This window comes from Pelobates fuscus, chromosome 1 (assembly GCF_036172605.1).
Source record: "Pelobates fuscus isolate aPelFus1 chromosome 1, aPelFus1.pri, whole genome shotgun sequence".
Lineage (NCBI taxonomy): Eukaryota > Metazoa > Chordata > Amphibia > Anura > Pelobatidae > Pelobates > Pelobates fuscus.
The window spans coordinates 73204776-73227822 of NC_086317.1; positions in this window are offsets into that span (position 1 = coordinate 73204776).

Genomic DNA, 23047 nt, shown 5'->3' on the forward strand with positions numbered 1-23047 from the left:
GTTTCCAAATACACATTCCAGGGGCATTCCCCAATGGACCTGAGAGTAGACTGAGACAAAGTACACAACATATTACATTAATTCTCATGTCCAGAACATGTGCAATAATAATACCCCAAAACATACAGTTACCCACAAGATATCCCCTTAAGTGATATATCTCCGGATAGCCTGGATCTGAGCGCCTAACATATCTGAAAAGTGCTCAGATCCCACAAACGCAGCCAAAATGCCACCTGGGTATAGTTTAGACTGATCGCACATGAGGCGCCTGCCCAAAGAGGTTCCATGAAATCAGGCCGTGCGGTCGTTCTCTTTTGGGAGCATACAATATATCAAAACCCATGTATAAACTGTTCATGCGTATGGTCTTGCTATGTATCTTGTTCAGAATTTTGCTCCCCCGAACGCCACTCTGTTCATCTGAATCCCCACAAACATAACTGAAGGTGGAAGTCCCAGCAGTGTTCGCGCCATCGAGTATCCGCTTTTGGTTCCATACACTCGACCAAACACCGCTGTCTCTGTTCGTGGCTAAAGATGGTATTTGCCAAACAGCCAGGCGAACAGGAAAAACAATAAGATGATCCAAGGACAAGGGGATCTGTCCCACACATGGATGGTAAGCACCAAAAATAAGGCATAACTGGGGGGAAAGATACGGACAGCCCATAGCAGGAATAATGTTAAAGTCCCAAGGTCCATTCAGCAACAGTAATGCACTTTGCATTATTTTATTTTGTAAATAAATGGATTTCATTTACTTGAAACATGAGATATATTGTTAGGCCATAAACATTTCTGGCGATGGCTTCTGGTATCCAGTACTCTTTTTGCAATTCTTGTTTAGTTTTTGGTTTTTTTTCTGGTTTTCTATTCTATGTCTGGTTTTCTTTATGCTTAGTTTTTCTGGGTTCATTCCTGTATTCCGTTCGCGGAATTCCCAGTCTCTTGGATTCCTTTTAAATGTTTGTTTTTTGTTGCCACACCCGTTCCTTTGCCATTAATCCTTTTTGCTTCAGTCCAGCCCTGCAGGAAGTGGTTTCATTTCCTCTGCTCATTCATTTGCAGATAAGTGCTGTGTGTGTTTTATTATTGTTTATTTAGTCATGCATATCTAGGCAGTAAGGACCCACCGTAATTGGAGTACTTTGGCGCAGTGGTGGGCTGCATACATGTTAGCCATTATGTATGTCTAAATCTCCAATGTTTATTACACATATTAGTACTTAGTTATGTCTCCTCTTGTTTTGCCTTGTATCTCTTGTCTTGTTTTATTTTGTCTTCCCAGTTCATGTACAGGCTTGTCCCGTCCATGTCTTGGTCTGGTTTCCCTCATGTCTTATGTACATGTTCTGGGTTCTGTTTTCTGTTCTTCTCTGGTTCTGGGTTCGTCTAGTCTTGTCTTATCTTGTTTGGTGCCTGTTCTAGTCTTGCCTTGTTTCTAGTACTAGATACATACCTGCTGTAGAGCCTCCCTATCCAAATCCTGGATGGTCTGCATGTCTTCTCCTAGTTCCTGGGATCTGCAGAAGCTGCATCAGGGCCCTGGTATGTGGCTGCACAAACCCTGAGGCTCAACACCAGGGGGCGTGTGGTAACCCTGCACCAGGCCCTGATTTGTTCATTTCCACGAGGTTGACGCCTTACATCATCAGGCACACAGGGGTCCCGGTCTCCGTACCGCCACCCGTGACAATGCCCAGGATAGATGAGCTCTTAGATTTTAGACCAGATGCTATTCCCAAGTCAGCCTTTGTCACCTCGTTTGGCCTGTACCAATTTAAGGTCATGCTATATGGGATGAAAACTGCCCCAGCCACATTCCAGCATATGGTGGACCAGCTACTCGATGGCTTCCAAGATTATGCATGTGCATACTTGGATGACATCATGATTTTTAGCGAGACTTGGGAGGAGCGTTTGGGTGCTAGACCGGATTAGAGAGGCCGGCTTGACCCGCAAGCCGAGCAAACTCCACATTGGGATGGCGGATGTTAAGTACTTGGGACACGGGGGGGGGTGGGAAACAGAAACCCGAACCAGCCAAAGTGGAGGCCGTAGCACAGTGGCCAACCCCCCATATCAAAACTCAGGTAGGAGAACATGGCGGAGAGCACCCTGTAGCTTACTTGAGCAGGAAACTTCAACCCAAGGAGGTGAGCTACTCCGCCATAGAGAAATAATGCCTGGCTGCTGTGGGGGCCCAAAGAAGCTTTAACCCTACTTGTATGGACAGCAGTTCACACTACTCATGGATCATAACCCATTGGTATGACTTTACTATCCAGTACCGTCCCGGGAAACGATGGCAATGCCGACGGGTTATCTCGACAAACTGAACTGGAAAAGTGATCCGTGAGTACTCCCCGAACATCCCCAAGCCAGTCCGTTAAGGATCAGACTGTATATGCTAGCTTGTGGTTAAGGGGGAGCAGTGTAGTGGAATGAACGCTGTTATATACTTTTTATTCCTTTTATTCGGCTGTCCATACCCCTGTTCATTTACTGAACCAACTTTGTGTGGTCCCCTTGGTCGCAAGTCATGTTTGGGCTTGATTAGAAGATGGTGCTTGCCCCATTCTAAATATTATACAATTGATGCTTAATGATTAATCTGTGGGTAAGTATTAATGTTTCTTTTGAATATGATACTGAAACACAAGGCTAATGGCCATTAACATATTAAAGATGGAATCTAAACATATGGCCAACTAGAGAGTTAGTTTATATTTAAACCAGACTTCCAGGCCACTTCACCTTACAGAGCAGCTCTGTTGGGGTCAAAGCTTCAAAAAGGAATTAAGGCCTTCTGATCACCCATGCAAACACAGATACACACACCTTGATACACAGACACACACCAGCACGTACAAACAAAAAGGGTTATTTAGTGGCTCAAAATTGGTTTAGAAATGATCATTTGTTGTCTTCAAAGATAATAGGGTATCTGGACAGGGATCTCACTGGACCACCCCATGTATGGGTCGTAGGTAGCAAATTAATTAAGCATAGGACCCCAAAAGCATCTATGAACTAAGCGGGAGTGAAATAACTTCTTGTATGTTTGACCTTATGCATACAGGATGTAATTTGCATGAAACTGATAAATTAAGTGTTCATATATATATATATATATATATATATATATATATATATATATATAACGATGGTATGGAGAATTACCCCACCATATAACTTCTCTAGAAGGTTAGTAACTAACAATTTTGTATTCAATTTTGTGTTTTTTTCTTAAATTAGATGTGTTGTTAGCTTTCAATTGCTAACTTGTATCTCAAACTTGACAACAAGCTGAATTAGACGCAAAGTTTAGTGAACTAGCGGCAGCATCTAACAGGGTGCAAATGATAATGGCAATAATAATAATAATGATGTCTCTCATGGATGCTGATAGTAAAATAGTCACAGCCATTTTAGTGATTATCCATAATGTTGGTAAATGATTCTTCAACGTTCCCTTAATAATTCTACCTTCTGTGAGAGCACCTGGTCCTTTGGTTCTCACTTTCAGTAACACTCTTGGTCACCTACACCCACATTTGCATGATTTAAACCACATACTCTCTCCATTATCTCAGATGACTAAACTGCAGGAGATATCAGAGTCACACTGTACCTTTTTCTTAATATCGAAGAAAAGGGACTACATTTTACATATTATTCATATGCTTAGAAAACATCTTGAGCGGTGATCCAAATGCAAATTGCATGAGAACAAAATAAATATAGCTGTATTGTTACTGGGTATTGTTGCTACAATAAGTAATAACAATATATTACTGATTAGCAGTAATTTCTTAAAATGTGCACAAGGTAGACTTTGCACATTGTCACCGTATGTTCTCATACAGTGCTAGAAGTACTGACTGCATACACTACAGGATTCCTGTTAACAGGGAAGGGTTTAACAGCACCAATTAGAGAACAGAGTATTCATTCTGGAAGCAAATATTCAGCTGCCACTCAATACTATCACTATTGTACAAGAACAATCAGGACTTTTATAGTCTGCCAGGATTTACAGTGGGAGAAAAATGCAGCTGCTTCTGTTAATAAGAGGTGTTTTGTTATTATTAATAATATATTATGCCATGTTCTCCTTAGAGCTAAATTGGATGTGGAGTTGAATTAGCCTCCATGCTTTAAATAATGTTGACTTTCCCAGAGGGAACTGAAATTGGGACTTTTTTCAAGCAAAATCCAATTATACAAAGAAATCTGATTCACAATAGGCTTAGCACGTTGTAATATATTTCGATTATTATCATTCAATTGAATAGGATTTGTTTACTATTGATATGTGATGGACTATTTCAACCTACATTTCAAAACTGCACCTCACAAAGGTTTTGAAGTGCTATAGTATTTTTTTTTTTCTTGCTAAGAATACATTCGAACAGCGTTCTGCTATGGAAGTGGAAATTCTCAATGGGTCTAGATTTAAAGGGATACTACAGGCACCCAGACAACTTCTGCCCATTGAAAAGGTCTGGGTGCCAACTCCCACCACCCTTAACCCTGCAAGTGTAATTATTGCAATTTTCATAAACTGCAATATTTACATTGCAGGGTTAAGTCCTCGTCTAGTGGCTGTCTACCAGACAGCCACTAGAGCGACTTCCGTGTTCTTAGAACATGAAAAGTGTTTTAAGCAACGCTGGACGTCCTCACGCTATGTGAGAATCTCCAGCGTTGCTGAAATCCCCATAGGAAAGCATTGAATAATGCATTCATATGGGGAGGTCTAGTGCGCGGACAGTGCTGCGCATGCGCATTATCTCTCCACTGCTGGCTGATGTCGGCTGGGGGGGAGGGGAGTAGGCGGAGAGTGGGCAGAGCCTGACCAGTGCTGAAGGACATCGGCGCTGGACTCCGGTAAGTCACTGAAGGGGTCTTAACCCCTTCAGCAACTTGGGATGGGGGGTGGGAGGGAGAGGGGCACTACAAGGTCCTGCAGTGCAGGAAAACTAGTATGTTTTCCTGGCACTGGAGAATCCCTTTAAAGTGAACTTTCTGGGAATAGAAAAACACAACATTCACGGGTATCAGAATGTGCTATGACAGCTATAAATACCTACGGATCTAACACAACTTCGAATGCCCGCCAAACTAACAAACTTGTGCCATGATTATCCACCAATCTAGCAATGCTTTCCCTAATGATTCATATGTTAAAGGCTGAATAGCAAGCAAAATGCCTTCATAACCTCGAGTGCTGGAGCATCACAAAGCCCCATTTCCAGAATGTACCTGTGATTGACATCATATCAAAGAAAAATAAATGCAAAGGTGTCACAATAACCATATTAACCAGAGGGCACAACACACCTCAAATTCTCTCTTCACCTATTGCACCTCAAACTATTGCTGGAATGTCCTACATATATAAATACTCACAGTTCTGCATAGAAAAAAATGCTGAATTGAAGACAGTATCTTATTATGTACTGTTCAAAAGAAAAAAATGAAATGTCCCTAAGAAAAAAGCAAGGGCAGAAAACAGTGAAAAAGGGGCGGCTCATCAACAGCTGCTCTTGAGTAATACTTCCAGTTCTGCTGTGGGCTTTTTTGGAAAGTCTCAAACTTAAAGTGCCCATCAATAGCCAGGTCTTGCTGTGATTTTTGAGACCTGCCTCTGTCTTTACATATTAAAGCTAAAATTGCCATCTAAATACCCAGTACATTTAAAAAATGCAACATATGGTTGCAAAATTCAGAACTCTAAAGAGAAAACCAATCTGAGGTAAAAACATCTCTTTATTTATCTATAGCTATATCAAAACATTCAAAATATGAATAGCAAGGCAGCAATACAAAAATATATAAATAGTGAAAAGACCACTTGGGATGAACCGAACCTTGTCACGGGCTCCTGGAGGAGCCTGCTAGCAAGCCTGCTGCCCCAAGATTATGGGCCATGCAAAATACACTGAAAAAAGGCTTGGTTTGTACAATTTGGCTTATATTGTTTGGGAACCGAACAGCCGCACGAACCATGAGACCACCCGGGTGCTTGTTAAACGTAATTGATACTTTGCAACAATTTCCACCACAGTATTCTAAGTGTTCATCTGGGTGGCCACATTTTGTATGAACGCCCACGAGCTGGCGACCATCTTGTTCCTGCAAACAAGCGGTGTTTGGGCATAAATCTCATGGAATTAAAATTGGACACAGAAACTCCCGAACACCGCTGGACTTCCATCATTGCCTGCGTTCGGTTTTACCCAACTTAGAAAGACACTGTTCGGTGGAAACGTTTCTACGAACAAGGTGAACAGGCTACACAAGTAACTTAAGGATTCCGTTCAGTGTTTTATGTACTTTTGTGCCACCGAAAGAGACCGACCGTTAGCCCTGATTTCCTGGAAGTGTTTTGGGCATAGGACTATGTGAATCCCGAACCCCTAAACCGTTTTGGGTGATTTTTGGATATGTTGGTCACTCCAGCACAGGGGAGGAGTGTGAGGAGTGTGTGTGGAATGTTTTCTTGTAACTAGTCTCCTCTGGAAAATGTTTAAGGAAACCCCTTGGGGGATTACATAAAAGGCTGTGTGTGGCTCCCATTAAACACATTAGTTTTACCCCTTCATGAAGTTTAGGCTCATGTTTGGGGGATTGGAGAGCTCACTAATCACTACTCTGCTGGAAAAATGAGAGGTATAATCACTGCAGCACTTGGGATTCAGAGGCTACTAACAGATATACTCAGCCGGAGTATAGGGGATCCATTATACCACTCTCCCTGGGTCCTTCTCCCTGAGTCCTTCACCTGCATGACTTGGGAAATCTCCTCTACTAGACCGACATGCACTGTTGAAATAACTGGAACCTTCTTAAGTACCTGCAATCTACTTTCTTTCAAAAGTAGGGGGATTTTTCAGTTCCAGCCCAGTGCTGCTGTCAGCAATGGTGTGATTATTTAATTTCTAAACTGTATAATGTGGATCCAGAATCATACACACAAACACATCAAGCTATTTTCATATAGATTTGGCTTAGGTTTTACGGAGATTCAAATTCGAATAGCATAGCCAATGAGTCAGTGACATGAAATTGAAAATTCTCTAGTTAACAATAGCAAGAGACAAGAATAATACTGACAACAGTGACAAGAACATCAAACGATCTGACCCTTTCAGAGATATAAACACTCATAACTGATTCTTTCCGTCTTGACTGCCCAGCGAGTAGCTGTTTTTTGTGTTTCCACCAATCTTTTCTTATAACTGAATAAAGTGACGATGTCATGTGTGCTCATTACTATTTATAGTCTTTGTAGCTTTGGAAGAAAAGTTAATTTGCTTTGAGTTTTTGTCAAACAAGTAGACGCATCATGTATTCACATTTTCATGAGGGAATGCAAATATGTTCAAAAATCCCTACATTGGATAAAGAAACTAATAACAACTGAACATTTGTGTCTTTTATTCACTAATTAACAATACGTAAGAGTCCAGACATGTCATTGGCACGTAGAGTGTTAAACTATAATCTATAAAAATATTTTTTGGGTTCTATTGTATAGCGATACTTCACAAGTATCACTATAAATAGGTTATTTTCTCAAAACCTTTTCTTATTTTTTTTTTAACGCCAGTGCTCTATATAGTTTACACAATGTAAAAAAAAAAAAAAAACAGGTTAACAAAGACAGCTGTTTTCTTAAGAAACATCTGAAATATTGATCATGTGATCCTAGCAGTTTTTGGTCTTCAAAACCTTATCGCTCCATTATGCTCCTTGGGTTTGATATAGATATCAAACTGGGAACAAAAAGCTTTATATTTTTTTTTCCAGAAGAGAAATTCTTAGTTGTTCCTTTTCATACATTTTTCCATGTGTTTGCACTTCCCCTAGGAAAAGACATCGTAGCAATTATTCTTATCCTGCCAACTCTCCCCCACCCTACAATTTCTTTATGTGATTTCTTCTGGGGACTGTCTGATATCTTTTGTCACATATACCCTTTTTTCATGCTGTTTGAAAGGAGTCAGGAAACCTAGTGAGAAAGGTGTACTCTGCAGGATGTGGATGCATTCAAGGTCTACTGTAGACATTCAGAAAAATGAAACATCACTGGTACTTTGTAGATGAAATATATTATTTTCTGCACTGTACTGACAAAATAATATTTTTTTTTACTTTTTATTTACTAAACACTGTTTTAATACTTAACCCCTTAAGGACACATGACATGTGTGACATGTCATGATTCCCTTTTATTCCAGAAGTTTGGTCCTTAAGGGGTTAAACAAAATACTATTATTATCACCATGCCTACTTGTTATGCAAAGTATGCTAAAGTCTGTCCGAATCATTGCATTTCTTGAAAATATATATTTGTTTTCCATTAAACAAAAAACATAAGATTAATAGAGAAAGGAAAAAACAATAATTTTGTAGTAAAAGTGTATATATTCACGTATTCATTCATGTATTTATTAGAGAGTGGTCAATTTCAACAAAAGTCACATGGCACACTAATGTATCACTAGTCATCTCAAAGTGTGCCATGACCTCATGGCTTTAACAAGTTGAATTGGTTTAAACTGGGAGATAATTTAAACAACTAAGTTAATTTAGTTAAAAGCATGTCCTAGGTATGTTGTCTCTCTAGTTTGACTGCAAGAACATGTGATGTCAGTAAGCACTGATGAAGGAAAAAATACAGTAACTGTGCCTTGCATATTGTTCTCTGTTTGAAGTGTGCCATGCTCCTAAAAGGTTTGTGAATCACGGTTAGAAAGTATCGATGTAATCATTTTTTTTTTTTTTTTAGAAAAAATGGCACTAATTAGACATAGAAACACAGAATGTGACGGCAGATAAGAACCATTCGGCCCATCTAGTCTGCCCAGTTTTCCAAATACTTTCATTAGTCCCTGGCATTATATTATAGTTAGGATAGCCTTATGCCTATCCCACGCATGCTTAAACTCCTTTACTGTGTTAACCTCTACCACTTCAGCTGGAAGCATATTCCATGCATCCACTACCCTCTCAGTAAAGTAATACTTCCTGATATTATTTTTAAACCTTTGTCCCTCTAGACTTGAGCACAGAGGAAAAAAATGAGTTCAGCCAAATCAATTTGTCCAAAAGAAAATTTTTTGATCAGGAACACAATTTTGCCATGTGGCGTTTCGGCTCAGATGCCTTTCGTCCATGTAATCATTTAAAGGAAAACAGTTTGCATGAACAAAAAAGGAGTGCGCCAAGTGTGCTGTGAAATATATTCACTGATCAGAAACAACAGTAAAGCCTAATATCGTGTATACTTTAAGTTCTGCAAGTTGCGATGTGGGACTTCCATGGATCTGATTGAGCATCTGTGTGATGTTCTGGAACAACCAATCGTATTGAGATCTGGGAGATTTGTAGGCATAGGCAACAATTTGTTTTTGTAGTGTGGCAGGTTGCATTATCCTGCTGAAAGAGGCCACTAACATCAAAGAACACCAATACCATGAAACAATGTATGTGGTCTACAACAATCTAAGGTCAAAGTATTTTATCTACAATGAATATCACAAGGTGATTTAGGAATCATGGCAGAGGGACTAATAAATTAATTACCTCCTAAAAATCATATGTGAACTAAAGATAGGAAACACATGAATACCTGTATCACTCATTCAGATTAAAGCTTCATAGATAACAATTTACCAGTTTAATGATATAAAGATCCATAAACTACAATCCTTGCTAGATATGTGTTTAAATGTTTCATACAGTAAGAGGGTATGTAATATAACAGCGGTTCCAAAATGTGTGCTGACATGCATACAGGGGTGCTGCAGAATGTTTCCCTGGTGCACCGGGGAAACATTACTACTGAACAGGAGCCCGGTCAGGTGCTACAGTCCTTTAAGACCGCGACCGGACCCCTGTAATATCGGCTGCTGGGAGGAAATGACAGCCACAACAGGAAGGCAGCGCAGGAGGAGACAGCCACAACGTGAGGGGAGAGGAGCATGAAGAGCTCCAGACCTCTCACTCCCACCAGCAGCAGGACTCCAAGCCAACTCCTGGACACATAAGGTAAGCTGAAAGTAGGGTGGCTGGAGATATTTAAAAAAAAAATTCACTTGTATGTGTGTGAGTTGGGGCATGCGTGTGTATGATTTTGTGTGTGTGTGAGTAAGAGTGCGTGTGTGTATAAGTGTGTTTGTTTGTCAGGGTGTTTGTGAGTGTGTGTGTCATGCGTGCATCTGTGTGTGTGCATAAATTCCATATGCCTGCACTCCAGTAGAAAATTAGATGAGGGCCCGGTGCTTGTCCGCAAAAAATATATACAAAATAGAGAAATGAAAGCACGCCAAGGACTTGTAAAGAATAAATAGTTAAACTTAACTCTTTACCTCAGGAAAGTTCAGAACTCTGAACTGAAACATCGACATATTTTTACCAGCAAACAACCTGAATAAAAGTTAAGTTTTACTATTTATCCTTTACAAGTCCTTGGAGTGCTAGCATTTCCCTTTTTTGTATGTATGTATGTATATACATAGGTATTTATAGGTGTCTTGATCCTGAGAAAAGTCCACAAGCTGGACTGAAACGTTGATCTAATTTTAATGAATTAAATAAATCATTGAAGATTTTTATCTCCAACCGTGAGTGCAGCTACATTTATTGTTTTTATATATATATATATATATATATATATATATATATATATATATAAAATCAGTGTGCTTCTGTATCTGCGCACACAGCTGTGTGTGTTTTTATGTCAGTGTGTGTATCTATGTCATGGTGTGGGCATGTATCAATGTTTGTGTGTGTCAGGATGTGTGTATGTGTCGGTGTCTATATGAATTTGTGTGTATGTGTCGGTGTATTTATATGCATCTGTGTGTTAATGTGTATGAATATCTGTGTATGTGGTAGTGTATGTGCATTCAAACACCCGCACAACATACAAGCACACTCCTGAAATCTAACTCAAATATTACACACACCCATGCACTTAAACTAAAAAAATATAAAATCACAAATACTTCACACAAATGTACATCCACATTTAAGAGTAAACATTACTTTCAGACACACCCCTGCAATCAAACACAAACATTACATACAAACACACCCCTGTATTAAAACACAATAACTATATACAAGCACCCCTTCAAACATCAGCACTGTACATTACACTACAGTGCCAGTAAATGCCGCAGATATGCAACCTAGAAGTTTTGAATTGCGGTGCCTTGGAAAAATACTGTAATATTAAGGGCACCTTGACCCTAAAAAGTTTGGGAACCACTGATCTATAATCAATCTTAGCGATAAGCATAATACTGTAATAATCTTTGCTACAAATATTTAAATAGCTATGCTCTACACCAGGGGTTCCCAAACCATGGTATGCGTACCCCCAGAGGTACAATTCAGTGCCCCAGGGGGTACACAAAATAATTTGGGTAATGGCGGCACGGGTTGGGAACAGGCCTCCCCTGCCGGTCAGTGCAGAGCCAGCACTATTTGAGCGCTGGTACTGCTGTATGCCTTCATGGACCAGTGGGGAGTTTAAAGATCTCCCTCACTGACCCAAAGGCACTGACAGGCAGCCTGTGGGGGAGGGAGGGGCAGGGAGGCAGAAGGTTCCACCCACGAGTTTGGCAATCGGAGCGTTATGGTTACCATGGCATCGCTCGGAGGATCTCGCGGGAGGACTGAACTCTGCCTGCAGCCACTGCAGGGTAGTGCTGCTAATCTCCACTGGACCAGTAGGGCAATGTCCCCTCTCCCTGAGGAAACATTAAGAAGAGGGGAGAGGGTACATACAGTTTATTTATACTTTAAAAAAAATAATAATAAAATATATAAATATATGCTTAATTACTCTAATCCCCCTCAATATATAGGCCCACACAGTCACACAATACCCTTCACCCACACACTGCACCCATCACAAACACACAGAGAACCCCTCACAAACACAGCACCCCTAACACACACACACACACACACATACATGCACACACTCATAGTACCCCTCATATACACAGCACCCCTGACAAACACTGCACCCCTTACACAGAGCACCCCTCACTTACAGACACAGGGGAGACATACCCTGACACAAAGATATACAGATACCCACACTTCTAGAGAAGTATCCACATGGATGCAAAGAGGTATCCTGACTCTCCCTCTGAGAGAGAACAGACCCTATCCCAGTTTCGGAGGCAACAATCGCCAGTATGAAGGGTTTGCTGGTGTCGGGATGTATCAATATGTCAGCAGAAGCAAACCACTTGTTTGAGAAGTTCAAAAGCTTCTCTAGACTCCTTAGACCATATTGTACTGCTAGCCCCCTTGCATGTCATATTGGTGATGAGGGCTATTACAGAAGAGAACCCTTTGATAAATATCCTGTAATAATTGGCAAACCAAATAAACATTTGAATGGCCAATGTAGAACAGCCTCTAGTTTATGAGGGTCCATCTGAAAACCAGAGGCAGGAATGTTATACCCAAAAAACTGTACTTCAGTCTGATCAAAGATGCATCCTTCCTGTTTACAATAAAGTTGATTTTCAAGTAAGGTTTGCAATACTTGTTTGACATGTTTGTAGTGAGTCTGAAGGTCAGGGGAATAAATAAGGATATTATCCAGATAGACTAGGATAATTGAATAAATATAGTCCCTGAGAACATCATTAAAAAAGTCCTGAAACACGGCCGGAGCATTGCACAACCCGAAGGGCATCACAAGGTTTTTTTCCACTCATGATTTTCCTTAATCCTTACCAAATTGTAAGCACTCCTGAGGTCAAGTTTAGTAAAGACTTTAGCACCCTGGAGTCTGTCAAACAATTCGGAAATGAAGGGAATGGGATAGGCATTTTTAATGGTGATTTTGTTTAATACCCTGTAGTCAATGCATGGACGTACCTCACCCTGCACCAGCAAGCTCAGATGATTTACGAATGTGGCCCTTACTTAGGTAGTCTTTGATATACTCTTCCATTATTCTACTCTCCTGTGGAGATAAAGCATATACTGCTCCATTGGGTGGCATAGAGCCGGGTAGCAGATTCATGGAACAGTCATATGGTCTGTGAGGACGTAGAATATTGGTCTGACTCTTACTGAATACCTCCTTAACCTCCCAGTATTGTATGGGAACTTTGAAGGCCTGAGGCATAGTAGTGAGTAATGTAATGATGTCCACTTTTTTGGTAATGTGCAACATACATCTCTCAGTACAGTCCTTGCCCCATTCCAATATTCCCCCTTTTGCCCAGTCAATATGAGGATTGTGCCTAATAAGCCACGGAAAGCCTAATATGATGGGGCAAGAAGGAGAAGCAATTATTTGAAATGTTATGTCTTACTTGTGTAAGGCACCAATTGAAATGTTAAAGGGCAAGGTTTCATGGGTAATTAAGGGTTGAGAGAGAGGTAACCCGTCAATAGCCTTAATGGCCAGAGGTGATAATCTCTCCTTGATGGGTATAGCATTTCTTTACAAAATGTACATCAATGAAGTTTCCTGACGCACCTAAGTCCATCAGGGCTTTGCAGGAAAAGGTCTTCTTGTTCCATTTGACCATAATATAAAGGAGGAATCTATTTTTGTTATTCCCAGAGGACATATCCATCACACCTAAGACCGGTCCCCTTAAGGTTCTTAGGTGCGGAAGTTTTCTGGACGTATGGGACAAGCACTCCTCATATGTCCTTTTCTACCGCAGAATAGGCATAGACCCTCTTTTCTCCTATATTGTCTTTCTGCTCTGACAGTCTAGTGACCCCTTAACTGCATAGGTTCAGGTTCGGACTGTACAGGTAGGTCAGGAACAATAGGTCTTGATAAACAAGGTGCTAATGACATAGCCATACATCTAGTTCAATTTCTGGTAGTTTCTCTGGTTCTAAGTCTATTATCAATTTGCACGACAAATGTGATAAATGAGTTTAATTTTTTTAGGTAGTTCTTTGAGAGCAATCTCGTCCAGAATTGCTTTGGATAATCCTTTTTTTGAATGCAGAGATTAACCCGCTATTAGTCCAGTCTACCTCAGAAGTCAAGGTGTGAAATTATATGGCATAATCTGAGATAGACTGGTTCCCTTGATTGAAATGCATTAGGGCAGTAGAGGCGTCATCCTCCCTGCCTAATGGTTTGAATGATCATTTGAATTCTGAAAGGAATTCCTGGTAATTATGTGCAATACTCCTATTACTCTCCCATAACGGATTGGCCCAATGTAAGGCTTTACCTTTAAGTTGGTTCATTAGGTAACCAATCTTAGCTCTATCTGAGGGAAAAGATCTTGGTGAGGCCTCAAAATGATACTCAATTTGATTCAGAAATCCGCAGCATTTTTGAATATTACCATCAAAATGCAGGGGAGGAGATAGGGAGATAGAAGGTGCCTATTGCAGTATAGGTGGATGTATATTAGGCTGAGGTTACATAGTCAGAGAAACCGCAGGCTGCAAGCTGCTATGTGCTGACACAATTCTACAGGATCTATAGCCTTGTTGTAATGTCAGGATTACTAGATGAGCCAGCACGTAGAACTGTATCACACCTAGGACTAAAAGGTAATGTCTTACTGGGCCTTAGAATGGCCGGACTTAACGTACCAAAGAATAGTCAGAATACTTGCCGAGGTCGGGGACAACAGAATGGGACACAACGATAAGGGAAAGCCAGAAGTCAGTGATACCAGAATACAGGGAATTTAAAATGAAGCCAAAGTCAATAACTAGAAATAAACGCTCTCGGACAACGACTAAGGGAAACCATGACAGGGCAATGAGGAGAAGTAAAAATGTGCTTAAATAAGCCCTTTACAAATCTGACAAATCTGGCCAAAATCGGCCTTTATACCCAGAACGTGCACATGCGTCTCCTGCGTGACGTCACACCAACGTCGTTATCATGTGGGCGGACATGGGGCTATGATTTGGTGTGGATCCGCAGTGGCCGGCATCCATCAACATGTTGCAGGAATCATGTACACTGACACATGGCCACTGAGCGCAGATAATGCAAGGTGAGGATGAGTATGTTACACAAATCAGATGCATCCTATAAAAGCTATAAGGAAGCCAATAATGTGTGCAAAAAGACAATTAGATTTGCTAAAATTCAAAATGAAAAAAATGATAGCCAAAGAGAGCAAAACCAACCCCAAAGCATTTTTCAAGTACATCAATTCTAAAAAAAAAAAAATTAAAATGTAGGTACACTAAAAATCAGGTTGGTGTTGTTAGTTAATAAAACCAGAAAAAGATAGACCTTTAAATAACTATTTCTCCTCCGTAAATATTAAGGAAGAACCTATGGCAATACATATGCAAATGATCTCTACAAAAAACATGCAGAAAAATTGTAATTGGCTAACTCAAGACTCAAGTTGCTGCAGCAACTAAAGAAAGTTAATATAAACAAAGCTGCATGACCTGACTGTATTCATCCATGAGTACTTAAGGAACTAAGTGTGGAAATAAGTGAATCTCTGATTGTAATCTTTCAAGATTCTTTTTTTTTTCAGGTATTGGAGGAAGCCAGATGTTGTTCCTATATTTAAAAAGGGTTCAAAATCCTCGCCTAGACATTATAGACCTGTGAGCTTAACTTCTGTGGCTGGGAAAGTATTTGAAAGGTTAATAAGGGATAATATTCAAGAATTCCTTGAGAAGAGCATGATTATCAGCAAAAATCAGCATGGTTTTATGAAGCACAGGTCATGTCAAACTAACTTGATTGCATTCTATGAAGAAGCAAGTAGAAGTATAGATCAGGGTGTTGCAGTGGATGTGATCCATTTGGATTTTGCCATAATTTCAGTTTTGGTCAGGTTGAGTTTAAGGAAGTGGGCAGCCATCCAGTTAGAGATAGCAGAGAGGCAGTCAGAGACACTAATTAAGAGGGACGGGGAGAGATCAGGAGAGGACAGGTAGATTTGCATGTCATCCGCAAAGAAATGATATTGGAAGCCAAATGGAGCTAATGAGTTTACGAAGGGAGGCAGTATAGATAGAGAACAGTAGTGGACCAAGGACTAAACCTTGGGGGACACCAACAGAGAGGAGTTGGGGAGAAGAAGCAGAGCCAGAGAAAGAAACACTGAAAGAGCGACGGGAGAGGTAGGAGGAGCACCAGGAGAAGGCAATATCTTGTAGACCGATGTTGCGGAGGATGAAAAGAAGTTGTTGATGATCAACAGTGTCAAAAGCTGCAGACAGGTCAAGGAGAATTAGGATAGAATAGTGACCACGAGATTTTGCAACAAGTAGATCATTGGATACTTTGGTCAGTGCCGTTTCCACAGAGTGCTTAGTGAGGAAACCAGACTGAAGCAGGTCTAGCAAAGAGTTAGACTCGAGGACTTCTTGGGATGAGAATATCATTTTGCCTCATTATAAATCACTGGTAAGACCACATCTTGAATATGCTGTGCAATTTTGGGCACCTGTTCTAAAGAAGGATATTATTGCACTAGAAAGAGTGCAGAGGACGGCTGCAAAATTAATAAAAGGAAGGAAACCTCTTTGCTATGAAGAAAAGTTAACAAATTTAAACCTCTTTAGTTTAGAAAAACGTCACCTCATAGGGGATATGATAAGATTATAGAAATATATCCAGGGCCAATACAAACCATTGTGTGGAAATCTATTCACAAACCGGACTTTACATAGGACACGAGGTCATGCGTTTAGACTGGAAGAAAGATTTTGTCTAAGGCAAAGAAAATGTTTTTTTACTGTTCTGTAAGGTATTCTCAATGCAATAATCATATAATGCAGTGGTGGAACTAACATAGAGAGGGCCCTGGTGCAAGATTTTTTTTGAGCCCTGAAAATACATGCCCATTGGGTGGCCCCAAGTGCATGGGCCACTCAATGGGCCCCATCAGTGACTGTAGTTTTAGTAGAGATTGTGTGTGTGCTGATATTGCCTGTAAAGTGTGTGTGTGTGTGTGTGTGTGTGTATCTAGTGGCTGCAGTGGGTGTGTATGTGCATTGAGGTTGCATTGTGTGTTTATCAAGGAGCTGTAGTATATATGTATGTATATGGGAAAGTCTGTGTGTAATAGGGTGAAGTATGGATATGTGTGGGTAAATGTACGTGGGGATGAAGTGTGTAAGTGGGATGAAGTGTGTGAGGGGTGCACTGTGTGTGTATGGAGTGGTGTACTCTGTGTGAAGTGGTTCACTGCCTGTGAGGGTGAACTGGATGTATGGAAGGGGGTGTAGAGAGTGGGAAAGGATCTCTGGTCGGTGTCATTGATGACGTTTTAAGATCCCGCAATTGCATATGCATGTGCAATATGGTTTTCCATGATTCCTAGGGATTGAGTACTGATCAGTTAGACCAGTGTCCCCTTTGACTTTAACATGCTTTTTCTGCCTGCAAAATGAAACTGCAGTCTCATTCAAAGGGTTTGCCTTTCAATTAAGCTGTTGTCTCAAAAGGATGCACGTCCGTTTCAATTTGAAATTTACTTAAAATTTTCACTTTTGTAAATAGCACTGACATTCTCGCCATTGCTGTTCTCTTATCTTATCATCATTAAAGCTGTATAAATCAACCTTGTAAACTTCCCTGCCTGTCAATCAGCCAACAATATAAAACAATTATTTATATTTCATTGTTTGCAATCATCCTTAAATAAATGCTGTATAAACTGCAAACTGTATATGCTGTAAGCCATAATAATAACACATATTAATATTTGTTTACATTATTTTGAAACTAGTTTAACCCCTTAAGGACAGAGCTTCAGAAGCTTGACTTACGCTTAATGACACAAGCAATTTTTGCATTTTCTTGCTGTTTGCGTTCAACTGCAATTTGCATCTCTCTCATTTATTGCACCGACACATATTATATACTGTTTTTTAAAGGACAGAAAGGGCTTTAATTTGATATAACATATATATATATAAATGCTTACTTATTATAAAAAAAATACAGAAAAATGCAAAAAAAATGAAAAATATTGTTTTTTTTTACAGTTTTTGCAATCATAATGTGTGCATAATTAGTGCAGGTTAAGGAAAGTAATTAAAAATAAATTCATTTATTTGTTCTGATTTACAGAATATATAATGTGTCTGGGATTTTAAGTTTTTTTTTTGGTAGTTACAGGTCACAAAGCACAAGGAGTAAAATAAAATTTTAATGTGGAGCGATTTTAGAATTTGGTATGTTTGTCTTGTAAGCCTAATAGCCATAAAATAAAACAAAATTGCCACACAAAAGTATATATTTATATAAAGTAGACATCACAGGCTATTTACCTAAGGTTGTTTTGACACTTTCTACGTAGCCATTTTACCGCCAACCTCTGCTAAATATTGGAGTAAAATTGTGTTTTTGGGGGGTTTTCGCACACAAACGTATAACAAAGAACTTCTCATGTGTATTTTGTAAAGTTGGTGTGTGCTATTCCTGTACAAAGTTTTATTATGTGTTCAGTTACTTCTGCTGAGTACAACGGTACCCCCATTGTATGTCTTTGGCACTATTTTGTGAAGCTACAGTGCCATATAGGAGACCTGTCCTTTTCAGTATTCACAGTAGAATTTTGAGAGACGGATTTAATGAGCCTATGCTTCCATTTGGGGTATTATAACAGTTTGACTGTTCAAAAACCCCAACAAAGGCCTACCATTTGTAAAAGTAGACACTCCAGGGTATCTCATAAGGTGCATATTGTGCCTTAACATGCCCCCATTTTTTTACCATTACATGCCAAAGTATGTGGTAAAAAATAATTTTGTGCATTTTTTACATACGGATTGCATTTTTGCTGGGCATTTTGTATATTTCATATGTGCCACTAAGTTCAAACCCCCCAAATTATGCTCAGCTAAGTCTTCTGAGTAAAAGGACACCCCCGTTGTATGTCTATGGCACTATTTCGTGAAGCTACAGTGCCATACAGGAGACCTGTCCTTTTCAGTATTCACAGTAGAATTTTGAGAGACGGATTTAATGAGCCTATGCTTCCATTTGGGGTATTATAACAGTTTGACTGTTCAAAAACCCCCACAAAGGCCTACCATTTGTAAAAGTAGACACTCCAGGGTATCTCATAAGGTGCATATTGTGCCTTAACATGCCCCCATTTTTTTACCATTACATGCCAAAGTATGTGGTAAAAAATAATTTTGTGCATTTTTTACATACGGATTGCATTTTTGCTGGGCATTTTGTATATTTCATATGTGCCACTAAGTTCAAACCCCCCAAATTATGCTCAGCTAAGTCTTCTGAGTAAAAGGACACCCCCATTGTATGTCTATGGCACTATTTCGTGAAGCTACAGTGCCATACAGGAGACCTGTCCTTTTCAGTATTCACAGTAGAATTTTGAGAGACGGATTTAATGAGCCTATGCTTCCATTTGGGGTATTATAACAGTTTGACTGTTCAAAAACCCCCACAAAGGCCTACCATTTGTAAAAGTAGACACTCCAGGGTATCTCATAAGGTGCATATTGTGCCTTAACATGCCCCCATTTTTTTACCATTACATGCCAAAGTATGTGGTAAAAAATAATTTTGTGCATTTTTTACATACGGATTGCATTTTTGCTGGGCATTTTGTATATTTCATATGTGCCACTAAGTTCAAACCCCCCAAATTATGCTCAGCTAAGTCTTCTGAGTAAAAAGACATCCCCAATGAATGTCTTTGGCACTATTTTGTGAAGCTACAGTGGCATATTGGAGACCAAGCCATATCAGTTTTTACAGAACTTTGAATTTTGACGCTGGGCCTATGTGCAATTTCCAAGCATCTTCGTAAGTTTTAAATTCAAACTACCCCACAAAGGCCTACCATTTCTTAAAGTAGACACCCCAGGGTTTTTCAAAAGGCATATTTTGAACCTTAGCGTGGGATAATTTTTCCGCTAGCTTGTACCAGGTGTAGTGGTAATAAGCGTTTTTTCTGCCTTTTTGACACACAAAGTGAGTTTGCACAGTATATTTTGCAAACCTTATGTGTACCACCACTCTATAATACTTTATATGTTGCTCAGCTATGTCGGCTGAGTACAAAAATACCCCCGTATGTACCTTTGCCAGGTATATGTGGACATCGGAGGGGCACATTTGGGACACAGCCATTCCATTTTTTTTCAAACTTTAAATTTTTACGCTGTGCCCATGTCCCATTTTAGAGTATTTTACCAGGCTATATAATCCAAATACCCCATAAAGCCATACCATTTCTTAAAGAAGACATCCCAGGGTATTTCAAAAGGCATATTTTGAAAATTAGTGTGGGATCATTTTTCCGCTAGCTTGTACCAGGTGTAGTGGTAATAAGCGTTTTTTCTGCCTTTTTGACACACAAAGTGAGTTTGCACAGTATATTTTGCAAACCTTATGTGTACCACCACTCTATAATACTTTATATGTTGCTCAGCTATGTCGGCTGAGTACAAAAATACCCCCGTATGTACCTTTGCCAGGTATATGTGGACATCGGAGGGGCACATTTGGGACACAGTCATTCCATTTTTTTTCAAACTTTAAATTTTTACGCTGTGCCCATGTCCCATTTTAGAGTATTTTACCAGGCTATATAATCCAAATACCCCATAAAGCCATACCATTTCTTAAAGAAGACATCCCAGGGTATTTCAAAAGGCATATTTTGAAAATTAGTGTGGGATCATTTTTCCGCTAGCTTGTACCAGGTGTAGTGGTAATAAGCGTTTTTTCTGCCTTTTTGACACACAAAGTGAGTTTGCACAGTATATTTTGCAAACCTTATGTGTACCACCACTCTATAATACTTTATATGTTGCTCAGCTATGTCGGCTGAGTACAAAAATACCCCCGTATGTACCTTTGCCAGGTATATGTGGACATCGGAGGGGCACATTTGGGACACAGCCATTCCATTTTTTTTCAAACTTTAAATTTTTACGCTGTGCCCATGTCCCATTTTAGAGTATTTTACCAGGCTATATAATCCAAATACCCCATAAAGCCATACCATTTCTTAAAGAAGACATCCCAGGGTATTTCAAAAGGCATATTTTGAACCTTAGCGTGGGATCATTTTTCCGCTAGCTTGTACCAGGTGTAGTGGTAATGAGCGTTATTAAATTAATTTTGTAACTTTTTAAAACTTTTTTTACTTTTTAAAACTATTTTTTAAACTTTTGTTTTGCTTATTCATTTTTTTAAAGTTTCCTAAACTTTCGTAAAACTTTTTTTTTACAGATTTAACATTTTTCTAAGCTTTTTCTTTTACCGTTAACCCCTAACTAGCAGTAAGCAGCACTAACAGTAAATTCCCCATTTTCCCATAACTCCCACCCACCCCAGCTAGCAAAATATTTAATTATACAATATTTAAATTAGTTAATTAAATTAATTTAACCCCTGAGGGTTAAAAAATAAATAAAAGTTAATCGTCAGGGGTTAAAAAAAAATTAGATCACAGTATAATACTGTGATCTGTATTTTGATCACTGTAGGCAGTGATAGACTGGCAGGTAAGGGGTTAATTTTTATTTGGACTGGGTAAAGGGTTTATTTTTTTTTTATTTTTTACTTAAACGTTATTAAAACTTTTTTTTACTTAATTTTTTAACTTTTTAAAGCTTATTTTAAAACTTTTTTTAACGTTAACCCCTAGTTAGCCTAACACTAAATCCCCCAATTCTCCACTAACTTCCACCCTCCCCAGCTAGCTAAATTTATCATTTTAAAATATTTAAATTAATTAATAAAATAAATTTAACCCCTGAGGGTTAAAAAAAAAAAAAGAATTAACCCTCAGGGGTTAAAAAAAAAATCAGATCATATTAAAATGTAATCCCTGCCAATTGATCACTGTAGTCAGTGATCAATTGGCAGGGAAGGGGTTAATTTTTTATTAATATGGGTAAAGGGGGGTGGGATTTTAATTTAACTTTTTTTTTTAACACCAGGGGGCAGGATCATCACTGATCCGGCTCCCTGCACTTCACAGTGAACCCGGAAGTGCAGGGAGGCGGAGGTGAGTATACAGAGCACATGTGCCCGCTCTGACATGCTGTCAGAGCGGGCACATGAGCTGGGACAGCCCGATCCGGTGCTCCCGGTCTGCCTCTAATGCAGAGGCAGACCGGAGCACCATTAACCCCACGATCGCCGCGATTGCGGCGATCTGGGGTTAATTTTACCGCGTGACGGACGAGGTCCGTCACCCGTCGTTAAGGGCATCCCCAGGATGACGGACCTCGTCCGTCACCCGTCGTGAAGGGGTTAAAAGCAATTTGTTGACAACATATATATGTTCTCTATATTTGCAAAATAATAATAACCTCAATATATGGCAGCTAACCTGCCTCTTTCTAGGGCTAACAGAAAGTATAAATTTTTAATCAAATAGAATGAGAAAAATTTGCCTGAGGATGCCCACGAGGACTAAACATGTTCAGGTTTCTTTCAATATTTTTTTGTCTAAGAAAGTGTGACTAGCTTGCAAGGCAAACAATACGTAAGATTATAGACAGCATAGTACTGAAGAAATCTTTGCATGTACCACACAGTCCCATTTACGGGTTCCTTTCCAACCTTATTACAAAATGTCTGCCATGAGCTGTTACTATCAATAACTGGTAGATAGTAGTGCCACAAATGACCAGCAACTTTCTAAATTTAAAGAAACACTAAAAAAAAAGAAGAAAATGAAAAAAGAAAATAATTTAGTAGACATACCCGTAAAGAAAATATGAATGTAATTTGTTTTGCATGTTTTCTTTGGGATACATGAAATCTTGGTTTGCAATAGCTGCAGCTATAACAAGCCCTCTCTTTTTCCCTATTACATACGGTTTGTGGTTGTCTAATCACAGACTACTCAATAAGCTATATGTTTTTTTTTAGTGAGGACAGTAAAGATCTGGACTATGTAAATAGCTAACTGCCCAGATATTGTAAATACTAATGTCTTGATTATCACCGAAGAAGAAAATTGCAGAGAAGGATTTTTAGATGAGAAGTAATCTGCTTGTATTGTAAACTACCCTCATTAAGGTTCAG